This window comes from Copadichromis virginalis, linkage group LG17 (genome assembly GCF_057382275.1).
Source record: "Copadichromis virginalis isolate Kocher_CV1m ecotype Utaka linkage group LG17, C_Virginalis_male_GT1.1, whole genome shotgun sequence".
NCBI lineage: Eukaryota > Metazoa > Chordata > Actinopteri > Cichliformes > Cichlidae > Copadichromis > Copadichromis virginalis.
The window spans coordinates 28,098,109-28,112,058 of record NC_140634.1 but is presented as its reverse complement, the minus strand read 5'-3'; the positions used below and the strand labels follow the sequence as shown (position 1 = coordinate 28,112,058).

Here is a 13,950-nt window from a genome sequence, read left to right as displayed (position 1 = left end):
GTATCAAACTACTTGGTCAAACAGCTCCACTAGTTTCAAGCGCCTAACTGTTCCAATAAAGAGTATTTTGGTTGTATATTATAATACAGCCAGAGCTATCTTTGGAAAATATCTCAGTATATAATTAGCAGTTAGTGATAATACCTTTATTACCTTAATTCTTTTATCAATTTTCAAAATCTAGCAATTATGAAGAATTTTTAAATTGAACTACTAATAACAAAACTGCCTGATGAAAGCTGAGGCAACACTGAATGCTACCTTCTGGTGTCTGAGTGCTTTCAGAGCCCAGTTAAGATGATAAAAATACTAATGTTCTTAAAGCTGTGTCTACTCTGAAAGAGATTTGCTCGTCACACATCGCTTTGAAGCTGACGGCTGGTCGCTTGCAGAGATTCCAGGCTCCGGTTGCCTAGGTAACCTTCTAATGCATTTTCTATCAGGTCATGTGTCAGTCACAGATATTCTTCACTCTCAATGGTAGTTGCTTCAATTAGTCGTCTGGAAATTGAGAAAAGTTTATCTCCGGTCCCGCCCACTTTGTATCGTCAGCGGTTATTTCCCCGTAATCGTTTTAAGACACCAAATGTCACTCTCTTTATGTGACCTCTGGTAAGCCTGTCGCTACAAATCGCTTCCCGTGTGGATGCGGCTTAAGGGACTAGATGATCACTCCCTGGAAACCCCTGGTTGCTTGGGAAAAATGTCACATAGCGTAAGCCAACAACCACTAACGAATTAGGAAATCACTGAAAAAAAAAAGTGTGGATACTGGAGGTTGGTGGCTGTGTGACTGTGAAACTGATTGCCGGACAGTGACTACCTGGCAACCACAGCTTGGGAAAAATGTTGATTCCCCAACCAGTTGTTAGTGGAAACTGGGGACAAAGAGGTAACTGATACTCCACCAAAAACCTTGTGAAGGCGTCTGTTGTTAGCGGATTGTTACAGTTGTTTTTAGTTTGTAGGGACACTCACCAACTATTTGCCGAGGAGTAGTGATACAGTGAAAAGTGACAATTCATTTTCAAAGTGAAAGTTGTCTCTTTTGAAATGTGATGGTTGCTACAGTTACATTATCACTTAGAGAGCTGTGGGAGATTGTCTGCAGACAAGTTGAGCTTCCAGTTTGGATTTGGGAGACAGACACTATTCTCTACTTTTAAGATTAGGCTTAAAACTTTCCTTTTTGCTAAAGTATATAGTTAGGCCTGGATCAGGTGACCCTAATCCCTCCCTTAGTTATGCTGCAATAGGCGTAGGCTTCTGGGGGATTCCCATGATGCATTGAGTATTTCTTCTTCGGTCACCTTTTTCACTCACTATTTGTTAATAGACCTCTCTCCATTGAATCGTACTTGTTATTAATCTCTTGCTCTCTTCTGCAGCATGTCTTTTATCCCGTCTTCCTTCTTTCTCACCAACCAGTGGGGGCAGATGGCCGCCCCTCCCTGAACCTGGTTCTGTCGGAGGTTTCTTCCTATTACAAGGGAGTTTTTCCTTCCCACTGTCGCCAAAGTGCTTGCTCATAGAGGCTAATATGATTGTTGGGTTTTTCTCTATGTGTTATTGTAGGGTCTACCGTACAAAATAAAGCAGCTTGAGGCGACTGATGTTGTGATTTGTAAAAATAAAACTGAATTGAATTGAAAGTCGGGGTCCTCTAGCAACCCATAACAACCACTCACCAACCAGTTGGGGAATACACATTTTTCCCAGTGAATGGAAGTTGCCAGACTGTATCTGCCCAGCCTGTGTGATTGAAGCCCAAAGGATAATTAATTTCTGAATAGTTCAAGTTGTCCTGGATATTAGGTCTTCTTTCCAGCTAGCAAAGTGGCTGCTCCAGATGATTAAATTAATATTTTAGGAAAGCTGCAGGGAGCTTGATGTTTTGAACATAGGATGTGTGTATGACTGTGTTACAGCACTTACCTAGATAGCTGTTGTTGATGCGCAGAGACAGATAACACTACACAAAACCCACCTTCTTAAAAAAATCAAAATAACACAGTAGTATTCCACTGAAACATCTTCGCGATACAAACGCTTGTTTGAAGGGCATCACGGGGCACTTAAATAAATCATTTTTCTGTGTAGCCGATAGAAAAAAAATAAGATGATACCAGTCCTTTTTCTAACTTCTAATTGGGAGGGCAGCTACAAATCACATACAAAGGCACCGACTTCTTTTGATGTAAAGGTACAAAACTATACAAAAGCACAGAGGTCAGAAGCTGGTCTGCGCGCTGCATCTGTCGGAGCATGCAGACGTGGAAGGGAGATGCAAAACTTTTGAACCCAGGGCAAGGCCACAAGTACAGTACGCACATCCATCCGTGCAACAAAGGCATAACCTGCACGAGGTTACCAACTTAACTCGTCATTCAAGTGTAAATGTCTGTGTAGTTTCTTGTTTACTTGTCGTAGAAGGTTTGTTACTGGTGAGATGTGCTGTGATTCTCTCTCGCTGTGTTAAGCTAAGACATTTAAAAATCATTAAATCTAATTTAAACTGAAATGGAACAAAAGACTATTACTGACGTCTTCCTGGGTTTTGATTTTCCCCGATCTGCATCTTTTCAGGCTCCCTGCAGAGGATTAGAGGACAGCCTGCCACTGTGCGTCTCTGGGTATTAACTGTGCCCCATGTAGCTTCTTATAGGTGCATTATGGTGTTACATTGTTTTGGAGTATCATGCCGCATTCTTGTGTAATCTTATGGAAGGATTACATTTTGCACATCTCATTTTGCTGTTCCTTTTATTAAACTAAAGGTGTTTTTACAAAGTGCATATTTTTTTTAATGTGGTTTGACACACAAAAGAACCTAAACAGCTTTTATTGTCTGTATAGGGAGAGGGGCTTCCTGCCACTGTGTACGTGTATTAACTGTGAACCGTGCAACTCTTATAGAGAATCAATGTGCAAATCCTGATTCCTGCAGTTGCTGGTGTTCTTAAGCCTCTGAGCAACCATCTTACAGCTGTTCAATATGGATTGGAACAAATTAGTTTTTAAAGCATTCATTTGGTCAAGTTTCTCAATACTAATCTAGGTACTTTTGAATTTATTGGGCTTTTTAAAATACTAATATATAAAAAGGGTGATCTGAGAGAAAGAACACACCAGTATCTGGACAGGGGCTCATCCACAATCTGGCATGTCATTTCTTCTAAACTCTGGGCTGCATCGCTCACACGTTTCCCACCTACTTTTCCAGCAGCCCAGCCTAAACACAGTAAGCTAAAAAAATTTATGTGGTCAACAGTGTGCAGAAAGATCGTGGAGAGGGTAAAGCCTGTGATATAAACATGTAATATGGCCACAGTTTACTGCTTTAATTCGTTCCCTAGACAAATCTATTCAGTCATTTGTGAACTACTGTGTTGAAGCACATTGATATTTGCATATTTACAGGGGGGGAAAAAAAAGATTCTCCTGAAATCATTGTCCTTTCTTAATGCTGTCATGGATGTTGCTATTCTTTATCAATAAAACGTTGTAATTAAACCGGCTCAGGAAAAGTGGCTATGGGAATCAAATGTACGATACTTGTGGGAGGTTTTGTTTGCCTTCTCATTCTCATCAAGAAGCCATCTGTGAACTTTTCTCTTCCTCAATCGAACACCAATAAAGTTAATAAACTAACAGGCATTGCACTTAGCCCTGGGATCGACTCCGTGGTTAATGTCCCCACCAGGCAAGTAGTAGTCACATTTGGCCGTAGGGCTCCTCAGCTTGTCTTAAGCTTCATCTTTCATCATATTTAATTTAATTCACACTTAACTGCTGCTCACAGAAGTGGATTTATTAATTTAAAAAAGCTTTTTTTTGCAAGTCAGTCTCTTTTACTTGCTCATTATTCTGAAATAAAGTGAATTTACAGTTTTGAATACACAAAGGAGGGAGTGGAGAAGCAGGTTAAGCCGTAGAATAATCCTTAAAAATACTGTGCAATAACAACCTTCTTGAAGAATTACTGCTTCGCGGAAGACACTCTGGAGAGCCAGAATTTAAGTTTAATTAGGTAGACATTGTCCAGAATATATAGATTTACATGTAATTCCTTTTCAGGTTTTAGCGTAATCCAGCTTCTTAACATTTCACCACCCCAGAGTATTTTTTTCTTTCCTTGTAAGCTCCTATTACAACAGCGGGTCCATTCCATTGTAGGTCCCAGATAGTGATGAAGTTGCTGTGAGTGGACACAGAAATGGGGATTTGCGTAATTTAATTAAACCTGTTGAGCTGTCCGAGGCTTGCTTTTGTGCATTATATTCAAATGCGATCACAAGAACAGAGCAAAGAATTTCGTTTGTGCCTGCAATTCAGAAAAAGTAGGGGCAATCGGCAAAATTTGTCAAACCAACATTTCTGCATGTCTTAGTATCCCTAACAAAGAGAAGGTTTATCACAGCCGCACAGTATGCTGCTGACATTTTAACTCATGTAGTCAGTCGGTAAACTGAGCCCTCGGGATGCCCTTCACCACGAAAGGCCGTTAACAGGCCAACAACAGCATAGTGTCAAAACAACTTCAAAGGGCTGCGTTGGTGTGAATGCTGCTGTGGGCATGTTTTTGATGAAACTATAAGGCCAATTTGAAGACCTTTTAGATGTAAATACTCTGTTGTATTAAATATGTTGTAGCAAATAACCTAACAGAAAAGGCTTTGCTGTTCGAGAAAGCTCTCGAGGGGTCTGAGCAGCAACAGCAATTCTCCCTGAAGAGCTAATCATCACCTCGTTCATAAACGCTACTATGAAAAGTTTTCCTACCTACGGTTGGGTTTTGTTTCAAAACCAATCCCCTGCCTGTGCCTGTGTGGGTTTTCTCCAAGAGCTCTGGTTTCTTATAAGAAGCTGAAGGTGGCCCAAAACAATAAATAGCAACTGCCAATATAAGAGGTATCTGTAGGTGACTATTTTATTTGAGGAAATCAGATTTATATTCAGTCAAGATCAAATGTGGCCCATAGGCCAAATATTTATTGATAACCGGGGACTCGGAAATAGTTTTTAATCCAGATGTGCCAAGCTAAGGTTAATCAACGCAGCTGGTTTCTTGGGGCTTCAGCAACTTTAAACTAGAGAGTGGGATCATGAACTAATCTGAAAAGTGTTTACTGAGGTTATAAATGGAGTGAGAAATACGGGTCGTTTTCTTTCGGATATCTATACGAAGGACTTCTTTTTGCAACCAGAGGAGTCTCCCCCTGTTGTCCTTTAAAAGCAATGAATGTTGCCTTCACTTTGCAGGCAACCGAAGGAACCTTCCTTTTTTTATGTACAAGCTGTGACGGCAACTCGAGTTAGTCTGCAATATCACTGCCTACTATTTTGGAATGTAAACCAGACATCTACAGAAATTGTGAGCATATGTGCATTATGAACACCATCTCGGAGTCTTGTAGATATATAACGTGTCAGAAAATTGCTTTCATTAAAATCTTAACTGCTCTAAAGTTTAAAGGAAGAAAAAGCTCAGTGCTAGATGGCATACTACTTTCTATTTTGCCCAGCTGCCTGGCCAACACAGTACTTCCAAAGTACCAGGTCCAAGTGATTGAAAAAGCCACGCTGTCATTGCCATTCCCACCCACTCTGCATCATTTGGATGTGAATTCAAAGAGAAGGGAACTCCAGGGTCTTCACTAAACAATTTAGCGCTGATCCACGCAGACGCACAGATCCACTTGGACGTTCAGTACAGTAGTCTATCACCGCGTAAGCGTGACACTAATGCACATGCTGACGGGTTGTTTGGACATTATATAATCCATCAGCGCAGTATGACTGCGACAGGTGTGGGTTCCGCTTAGTTTGAATACACCGAAGGTCCTCAGTGGGTGAGTGAATAAAAGACTGTGAAAAGAAATGGTGAAAAAGGAAGACTTATTCATACAAATCATTCTCTGACTCCAGGTTTTGAGAGACTGCAGTGCAATTTAAAAAGAGGCCTCCAAGGACGGCGAGCAATAATTTGCTCACAGATTAATCATGTATCCAATAGGGCAAAGATTCCTCTGAGGCTCAGAGAAGCAATAATCATCCAGATAATATTTATCAGATTGCACTGCTATTTAGACTCTCCAAACATCATTCAGACCTCCTGTCAAACATCTTTGTGTTTTTATTCTGCATGTAAGTGTTATGCGCTTATGTGTGTGCCAGGACATATTCCTTTGGACATGTTATTTCCTAGCGGTGTTTCAGCAGCAGCCCTTTTCTGTAAATGTGACTCATGTTGTCCTGTACTTGCACTCAAAAGGAGACAGTTTTGTTGTTTGCTTTTCTTCCCCCAGCACAACGTTTCCTTTTTAAGTATTTACTTTTGTGTGTCCACATTCCTGCTATACCCCTAGTTGGCAGATGACTCCATCTTACCACTAGACTGATTTTAAGTGACTGACTGACTGTTTTTTTTTTAATAAATGCTGCAGCAAGCACAAACACTTGAGAAGAAAAGGAGATTTTCTACTGGAAAAAAATGTTCTTTTCCATAGAACGTTATTTGGAATGAGCTCTAGTTGGTTGGTGAATCAAAATAAAAATCATCATCCTTGTATTGATTTTACTTTTGCTGAGGAGACTGATGCTGACAGCTTTTATGTGTAAAAAAAAAAACTTAATAAGGATAGATGTTTTCACAAAGACTGGAGGAGTTGATTTTCAGCGTTCCTGTATCAAGCAACAATAGAAAGTATTTTTTCCTTTTAAACCAAAGCAATTGGTCTCTGCAGTTTCCAAGCGCAGTGCTATTACAATAACAGAAGAGATGATGAAACACAGCAGTAAACACCTCCAAACTTTCCTCTTACTGGCACAAAATTCAAAATGAGCACATATATATCTCGTTGCCTCAGTTTTAATATTTGATGTTTTGTCTTTGTACAATTTTCACAGATTCGAAAAAGATTGTATTTTTTGTACAAAAAATGGTTTTTGCACAAAAGATGTCAATGAGTTAAAATACTTTTAGGTTTGATGTTGCTGTCTAGAATTAACAGTTTAAAAAATGGATTTAAATCTGTATGCAGTATATCTATATTTAGAATTACATATTTTCCGCTGATGCGTGTACCTGCGCTGGTGCAAAGTTCTGCTTTGATGCCTTTTGAAGACCACTTGTCAAAATTGACAGCTAAGCATGATATACAGCAGAAAAGGAGTTTGCATGTTCTCCATGTGCCTACATGGGTTCTATTGTTCCAATAGTTCACGTTACATCAGCATGCCTTGGATGTGGACCTTGCTAAACCAGGCAATATTTAGGCCAGTATGGCTTTACTTATATGTCTCTTGCTAATATTCTAATCAGACTTTAGTCTAAGGGAGACCCTTACTAGATGCATGCTGTGACTGGGATTCAATCATCAACCCATTATTCCAAAGGCAGTGATGTTGCCACTACTATGCATTGCTACATATATATATTTATATACATAAAGTAATATGGAGTGAAAAGGACAAGTAACTCAAATTCAGCACTCAAATGTACTTTATTACTACGCCCACCTTTTTACTTCAGTTAAGAGCCAGCTTTTTCCCCCAAATACTTTGAAAGGTAAAAGCTGCTTAGTTTAAATACACAGTGTGGGTTTCCATGGCATTTTCCAAGACAGGTTTAATTATGCACCGTGTGTATAATTTAACACAATATACCCTCAACAATCTACATGGCTGCACCTGTACAGGCATCCAGGCTTGAGAACACAAATTAACCTGTCTTTGATTAGAAAGTGGTAACTGCTCCATGTTGAATCCTGAAATGCAAACTGAAAAGGAAGGAGGACTGAGAGGAAGCTGGAGGAAGTTGGAGCACAAAAAAGGCCACCCCCCCCCTTCACACACACACACACACACACACACACACACACACACACACACACACACTGCTCTGCTGTCTTCTCCTTTAGCACCTTGTTAGAGGAAGCCCTCCACTGAAGTGACATCACGCACCAGAGGGTGCGAGAATCTTGTTACTAGAGCGCGATGGCTGCATCTTTCCCTGAACCTCGCAGTGCTTTCGGTACACTGGCAAGCCAAGCATACACAAGTATAGTTCGTGGCACTCATGCGTACACATTAGAAAAGCACAATGACATTGTTCTTCTGCGGCCTCTTCCTGCCCTCCAGCTTGCATCCACAGTCACCAACATGTTCAGCACTGCACCATATGTGCATATATGCATGCCTCCTCACACCTCAGTCCACCACACACACTCGCTTTCTAGGATCGCACCCTCCACATATGTTCAAGTGCCAAGCCAACACTTGTTTCTCCACATCCCTTCCACTGAGGGCTATTGTTTTAAGCCTGCATCTGCTTGCTGTGAGCCACCTGAGTATAGTGTTATCAAGTGCCATGCGGATCCCACTCTGTGCCTGATGTGGTGGCTTGCAAGTTTTCTCTTGTACCTTTTACTGCTCTGGGGATGGCCTCTGCCTAGGAACACTCCCTACTACATCCAAAGAAGAAGAAGAAGAAGAAAAACCCCACCCTTCCCTTTCTCCCCAGAGGGTTTTGTGCAAGTTCTCGTTGTGCTGTGCCAGCTTTATGCCATGCTAATGCCCTACAACTGCGGAGATGGCGCTTGCAGCGGCAGGTGCCAGCTGGGGACATCACAGGCCCCTGAGTGAGCCTCTTAGTTGGAAGACTGCATGTAGAAATGCAGCGCGCCGACATGCTATGATTATATAACTGCTTCAACGCAACACTTGTCAGCAGAAATGCTCTGATTCATGCTGTTCATCTGTGATATTCCACAAAGAAGTGTAACCTGTAAGCGCAGCAGGTTTGCGGCTTGGAGTTGTTTGTTTTTTGATGTAATAAAGCTTAAACTCCTGTATCACCACCTACAGTTATATGTCTTTACGTCTGCGGGCATGTTCTAATCTTCACACTTAAATTGACTTGGAAACAAGCCTGCAACTTTCCTTACAGTTTCCCATATGAGCTCTCTCACACTAATATGAGAACATACTGTCCATTTATTTGAAATTGAAGTTGCTGTCTACTGTGAAAGCCTCCAGAACTCATTACTCAGCCCTGAATTTGACAAAGAGCATATTAGATTTATTGTATTTATCTTGTCATGGTGGCTTCCTTGTAATTTCACCGTGCTCTAACACGACCAGCCACACTGTCTGAATGTATGATGAAATACCAAGGGCTATTATCGCTGACAGACTGAGACCCAGGTACCAGGCACCAACAGGGGACGCGTATTAAATTCATCATTTGCACATTTCCTTGATACTTTCAGCCAAATCAAATCGGTCCAGAATGTCTCTAAATAAGCACAGCTGCTATCGTGTTTTATTGAATTTTGTGAGGCTGCAATAATCCCCTTCTTCATCCACTTTTAATTCTTGGCCGCCATAGCAACAGACTCGGCTGTCAGGTGTGCGTTGACATGTACACTCCACCCATGGCAATCACGCATTTACATAAATAGCCATTCCACCAGCTTATCTGTTTCCCTGGTAACACCAGGTGATTCTCCAAGGCAACCTCCACCCACAGAGCAGGTCGGCTGCATTTCTCTGTTGCTGAAAGTGAAGTTTAAAACTGCTGGTTCTGATGGCAAATTAATGAGAGATGCAGCTCCCAGAATACTGATATTTGGTAATGGGTCTACATTTCTTATTATCTTGCTAAAATGGCAAACACAAATTCATGTGCAACAGAGATTCAAACCAATTTACTCTGTAAATAAATGCTGTAATAATACAGCAATACACAGTTATGCTCTCCTCTTTGGAAACGCGGCCACAGCGGGGGTCCACAAGGCAGTGCACCCCCGCTGCTAGTCCCAAGCCACAATAAATGGACTGGATCAGAAGAGCATAAAATCTTTGTTAAATCAAACATGACTACGAGTGACATTTCCATAGTGGATCAGTCAAGGTCCAGGTTAACAGCAACTGCAGCCGGTGCTGTTGACCAGTAGGGTGCTAAGGAAACTAAAGAAAAAGGAGGTAGCGAGAGAGAATGAAAGGTAGGTATGGAGGTGAGACAAGGGACTTTAAATGTAAAGATGGATGTGATGAAGAGGGTTGGTGTGACAGAAAAGGGTGGAGGCAGATGAATCCCTGTGGTGGTTGTGTAAAACCTGATTAACAGGAAACCACTATACAATGATATCAAAGTTTTGCTTTTTTATTTAACCACCTGGCGTCCACATATGTTGACATCACATTTTGGGTTATTTAGTCTAAAATACTCAATTTTGCTTGACATGGGCCTGATATCCACTTACGAGGGCATTATACTGCTACTGTGCTATCAAAATTGTAAACGAATATCCTCATATGTGGCTCTTATTTTTCTTAAAAACAAAAATAAGGTTGAAATAAAAATCTGGTAATTCTTTGTTTTTACATTCATCGGGCCCCAATATGACCAAATATCAAAGAGAAATTAAAAATGCATGTCGTGGAAGAGTTCGGGTCTTAGGAGGTTATGGCTGAAATGATTCCCATTGTGTTGCTTGAGTAAAGCTCATTTAGTGCACAGTCAACTGAAGAAGGAGAGTTCCCTAATGGCTAGCACAAAGACTTACAGGACTGTAAATCCATCCATTTTTCCCTTCTTCTTCCGCTGGTCCCGTTCAGGGTCACATGGGGGTTGGAGCCTCGCACAGCTATCATAGGATGAGAGGTGAGAATGAATGTAAAAGTTAACACAAAAAATATTCATCTTTTAGTCTTGCTAGGGCTATTTCAGTCATTTCCTGTTTAACTATTCTGTTGCCTAAGAAAGGATTTAGCTACCGATGGGCCACAATGACCGAAGTTTTGTGTGTCAATTAGCCACATTTTTCAGGTGTATTATCCTGAAGCCAGTATCTTGCCATAGGCCACAAAAGACAAGAAGCTGAATCCAGGATATGTGTTTGAGGACCTGTAATAGGATGGTGTTGAACACAGTTATGCATAAACACATTTCACCACAACAGCTATTAATGGAGTAAGAGCATAATGGCAACTAAATAGCTGACAGTAGTTGGCAGAAAAACGTCACTCATGACTGAAGGGTATTTTTGTTGAGCTGAGAGTTGATGTTAAAAGTGGGGTAGTTGCTTGACATCTGCGACAGTGCCAAGAAATAAAAATCACAACAAAATAGTGAGAAGATAACAACATCAATCAGATGGTGGGATAGCTGTGGAAAAAAAACAGCTTATGACTAAATATTTGTCTTTTCTGTCATTTAACCATTTGCAGAAGTGATATTTGGCACAAACACAAGGCCCGGGGGCCAGAATCGGCCCAGCGATGACTTTGTGTGGCCATTTGTACTACACCAACATAATCAAGTTACAGATTTCTGTAGTTTTACACATTTGCTTCTTACAGTCCAAAAAGTCGTGACATTTCTTAATTTACTACAGGAACGTGTTTATCATGCGCAAGAACTGAGACATACCATTGAAACTGTGCTTCTTTGTCTTATGTTAAGATATCGCATTGATTAAATTTGGTCACTTGATTAAATTACTTCCATTTCTGTACACTGACAGAAAGAGGTTTCACTTGTCCGGTCCACATAAGTGGGCTGTAGTTTGCCATCCCTGCTCTAGAATTCAAGTGAGTGGGCATGCAATAAGAATAAACATGGCTTTCATAGGGACATCAAATGAAACAAGCTCAGCTGTGATCAGTTTTGGCAAACCCAGACGCTGTCATTTTTTGTGGTGAATTTGTGCTGTTGGGCTGCCACAACATTTGACCTTTACTTTTAAGTAAGTAAAAAAAAAAAAAATCCCCGAAACAAAACTACAAGTGTGTATTAACATTGCAGGCCATGCCTTGTACTCCAGCGATGCCTGTTCATGAACTGCGATGCCCCTGGGGTTTTTGAATTTCCAGTCTCTAGCTCCAGATAAGAGCCGCTGTAAATCACTACATTATTGGTTTTATGACAGACAGCTGACATTAATGCCTCCTCCCCCCCTTTTTCACTAGAGAAAGCTCTAAATTTAGTCCTTGCACAAACACAGCTATCCTGAAGCTATCATCCTTTCAGTTCTCATAATAGTTTAGGCATTTGTTTGTGAAGGTAAAATATATCCTGCCCTCTCTCTGGCCTCATCTTTGATGGGAATGAATATGGAACTGGGTGTGATAATGCCACAGCCCAGTCTGAGGTAATGGGACAAGAACGATGAGCATAGGTGCCTGCCTCACAGCTAACAGTCTCAGAGTTTATCATGCCTTTCAAGAGCGGAAAAGAGAGAAGATTAGGAGTGCAAACACACATTAAACCTAAATTACATCAACGTCTCTCCCTCCCGCTCTCTCTCTCTCGTCACTACTTCTAAGTCATGTCTGGCTGGCGGGCGAAAGAGGTTTACCTTAATTCAAAAAGCACACAAAAGCCATTTTGTTCTTCTTGTATTGGACGAACACGATCAACAGGTTTGTGTGGGCAGGCGATTACAAAGATGTTTTTTGGATAAATTGCCTATATTGTTGTCCCCAGCTGAACACTAAGCATTACAATTACCATCCCAAAATGTGGCAAACAAGGTGTTTGTGTTATTGTTTGTCAGAGAAATACAATTAAGTCTACCTGAGCAGCAGCGCTCTCTTTCATTCAGAGTATCCTTGGATCTTTGCCTTTTGATTTCTGACATTAAAACCGTCCCCTTGCCATTTGTTATGCATATATTAGCCTTTACATGATTGATTGAATTAATTCATTATTTTGCTGTTTAAAAAACAAAAAAGAAGAAGGAAAGAAAGAAAGGAAACTGCCTGTAGGTTGGGGCTGAATAGGAATTACCCGCAGGAGCATAGCTAATTACCGAGCATTAGCATATGCAAATGAGAGCCGTTATCTTGTGTACAAAATGTTGCTTATGGTAAACACCGGCTAATCACTTTAGCAAGTTTAGCTGTTTAAATGCTGGTAATTGCATATTGTTTGACGAGATCGGCTTTAGTCGTTGAAAATGAAGGCAGAGGCGAGAATGTGAGATATTCGTCTTTTGTGTCCACTTTCTGTTTCACCTTGGAAATGGCACTTGGTGCTGTAGATCCTTTGATGAAAAGATTGAAAAGGGAATAAAAGATGTGCTGTGCCTTAAGTGAGAAACTTTGGTTTTCGCTGTTAAAGTGGTGTCAAGGAAGTTCGATTACTTTTATGTAAGTGCACCTCATCCTGACGCACACGGCGAACCTTATGAAAGATTTGTGTCATGCCGCTGTAAGAGCACTGGGGAAAAAAAACCAAAAAACAAACTAACAGAATGTATAAAATAACAGAAGCTCGTTGCACATTTAAGCTGAATCTTAATGCACTACAACAAGAGCACTTTTATTGCGCTGACATGCCAATGATGATCATTTTCTACATTTCATATGCAAAACACAAGAAAATACTGATGAGTTCCCAAAGCATTAAGTGCTTGTTGTGTCTAAGCAAAGCTCCCAAGCTAATTAATCATCTCTCTATCACATATATTCATCATTTTACTTGTTTTTTTTTTTAATTTTACAATTACGGTAAAAGAGGAATAACAGCACAATTGAAACACATTTGACATTTGTGCTAGAGAAATGACTCCGGCGTTCAGTCTCTTATCAAAGTAAGAGCAGATTCATTTTCAGTCAGTGCTTGTTCATTGTTAGGATTCCTTTTGAGAAAATGCATGAACAGAGTCATTGTGGGAAGTGGCACAAGCATCACTTCCACTCAACATGGTCATTAAATTAAGGCCTGCTTGTCAAAATAAAGCCCATCACTGACCCAACTTGTAAAAAGACACTCTTCCATCATTTTTGTCATTACTGTCTCTCTGTCATCATGCTCTCATGCTCCATAAGTCAAAAAGCAATTTGGCCCCCTCTTAAAAATGCCCTGTCATGTCTGAATAAAATCACAATAAGCATTTAGGTAACTAAGACCTATAATCAGAGGAAAAACAAAGTTATGAC

General features: G+C 40.6%; 1 long non-coding RNA gene across 1 annotated transcript in view; it reads right to left on the bottom strand.

The window, feature by feature from the left end:
- Positions 1 to 13,950, bottom strand: part of LOC146689624 (uncharacterized) — a 60,928-nt gene that overhangs the window by 28,921 nt on the left and 18,057 nt on the right. The window contains exon 2 of the long non-coding RNA XR_014916028.1: positions 10,572 to 10,652. This is a non-coding gene — a long non-coding RNA (uncharacterized LOC146689624). The remainder of the gene's footprint in view (positions 1 to 10,571; positions 10,653 to 13,950) is intronic.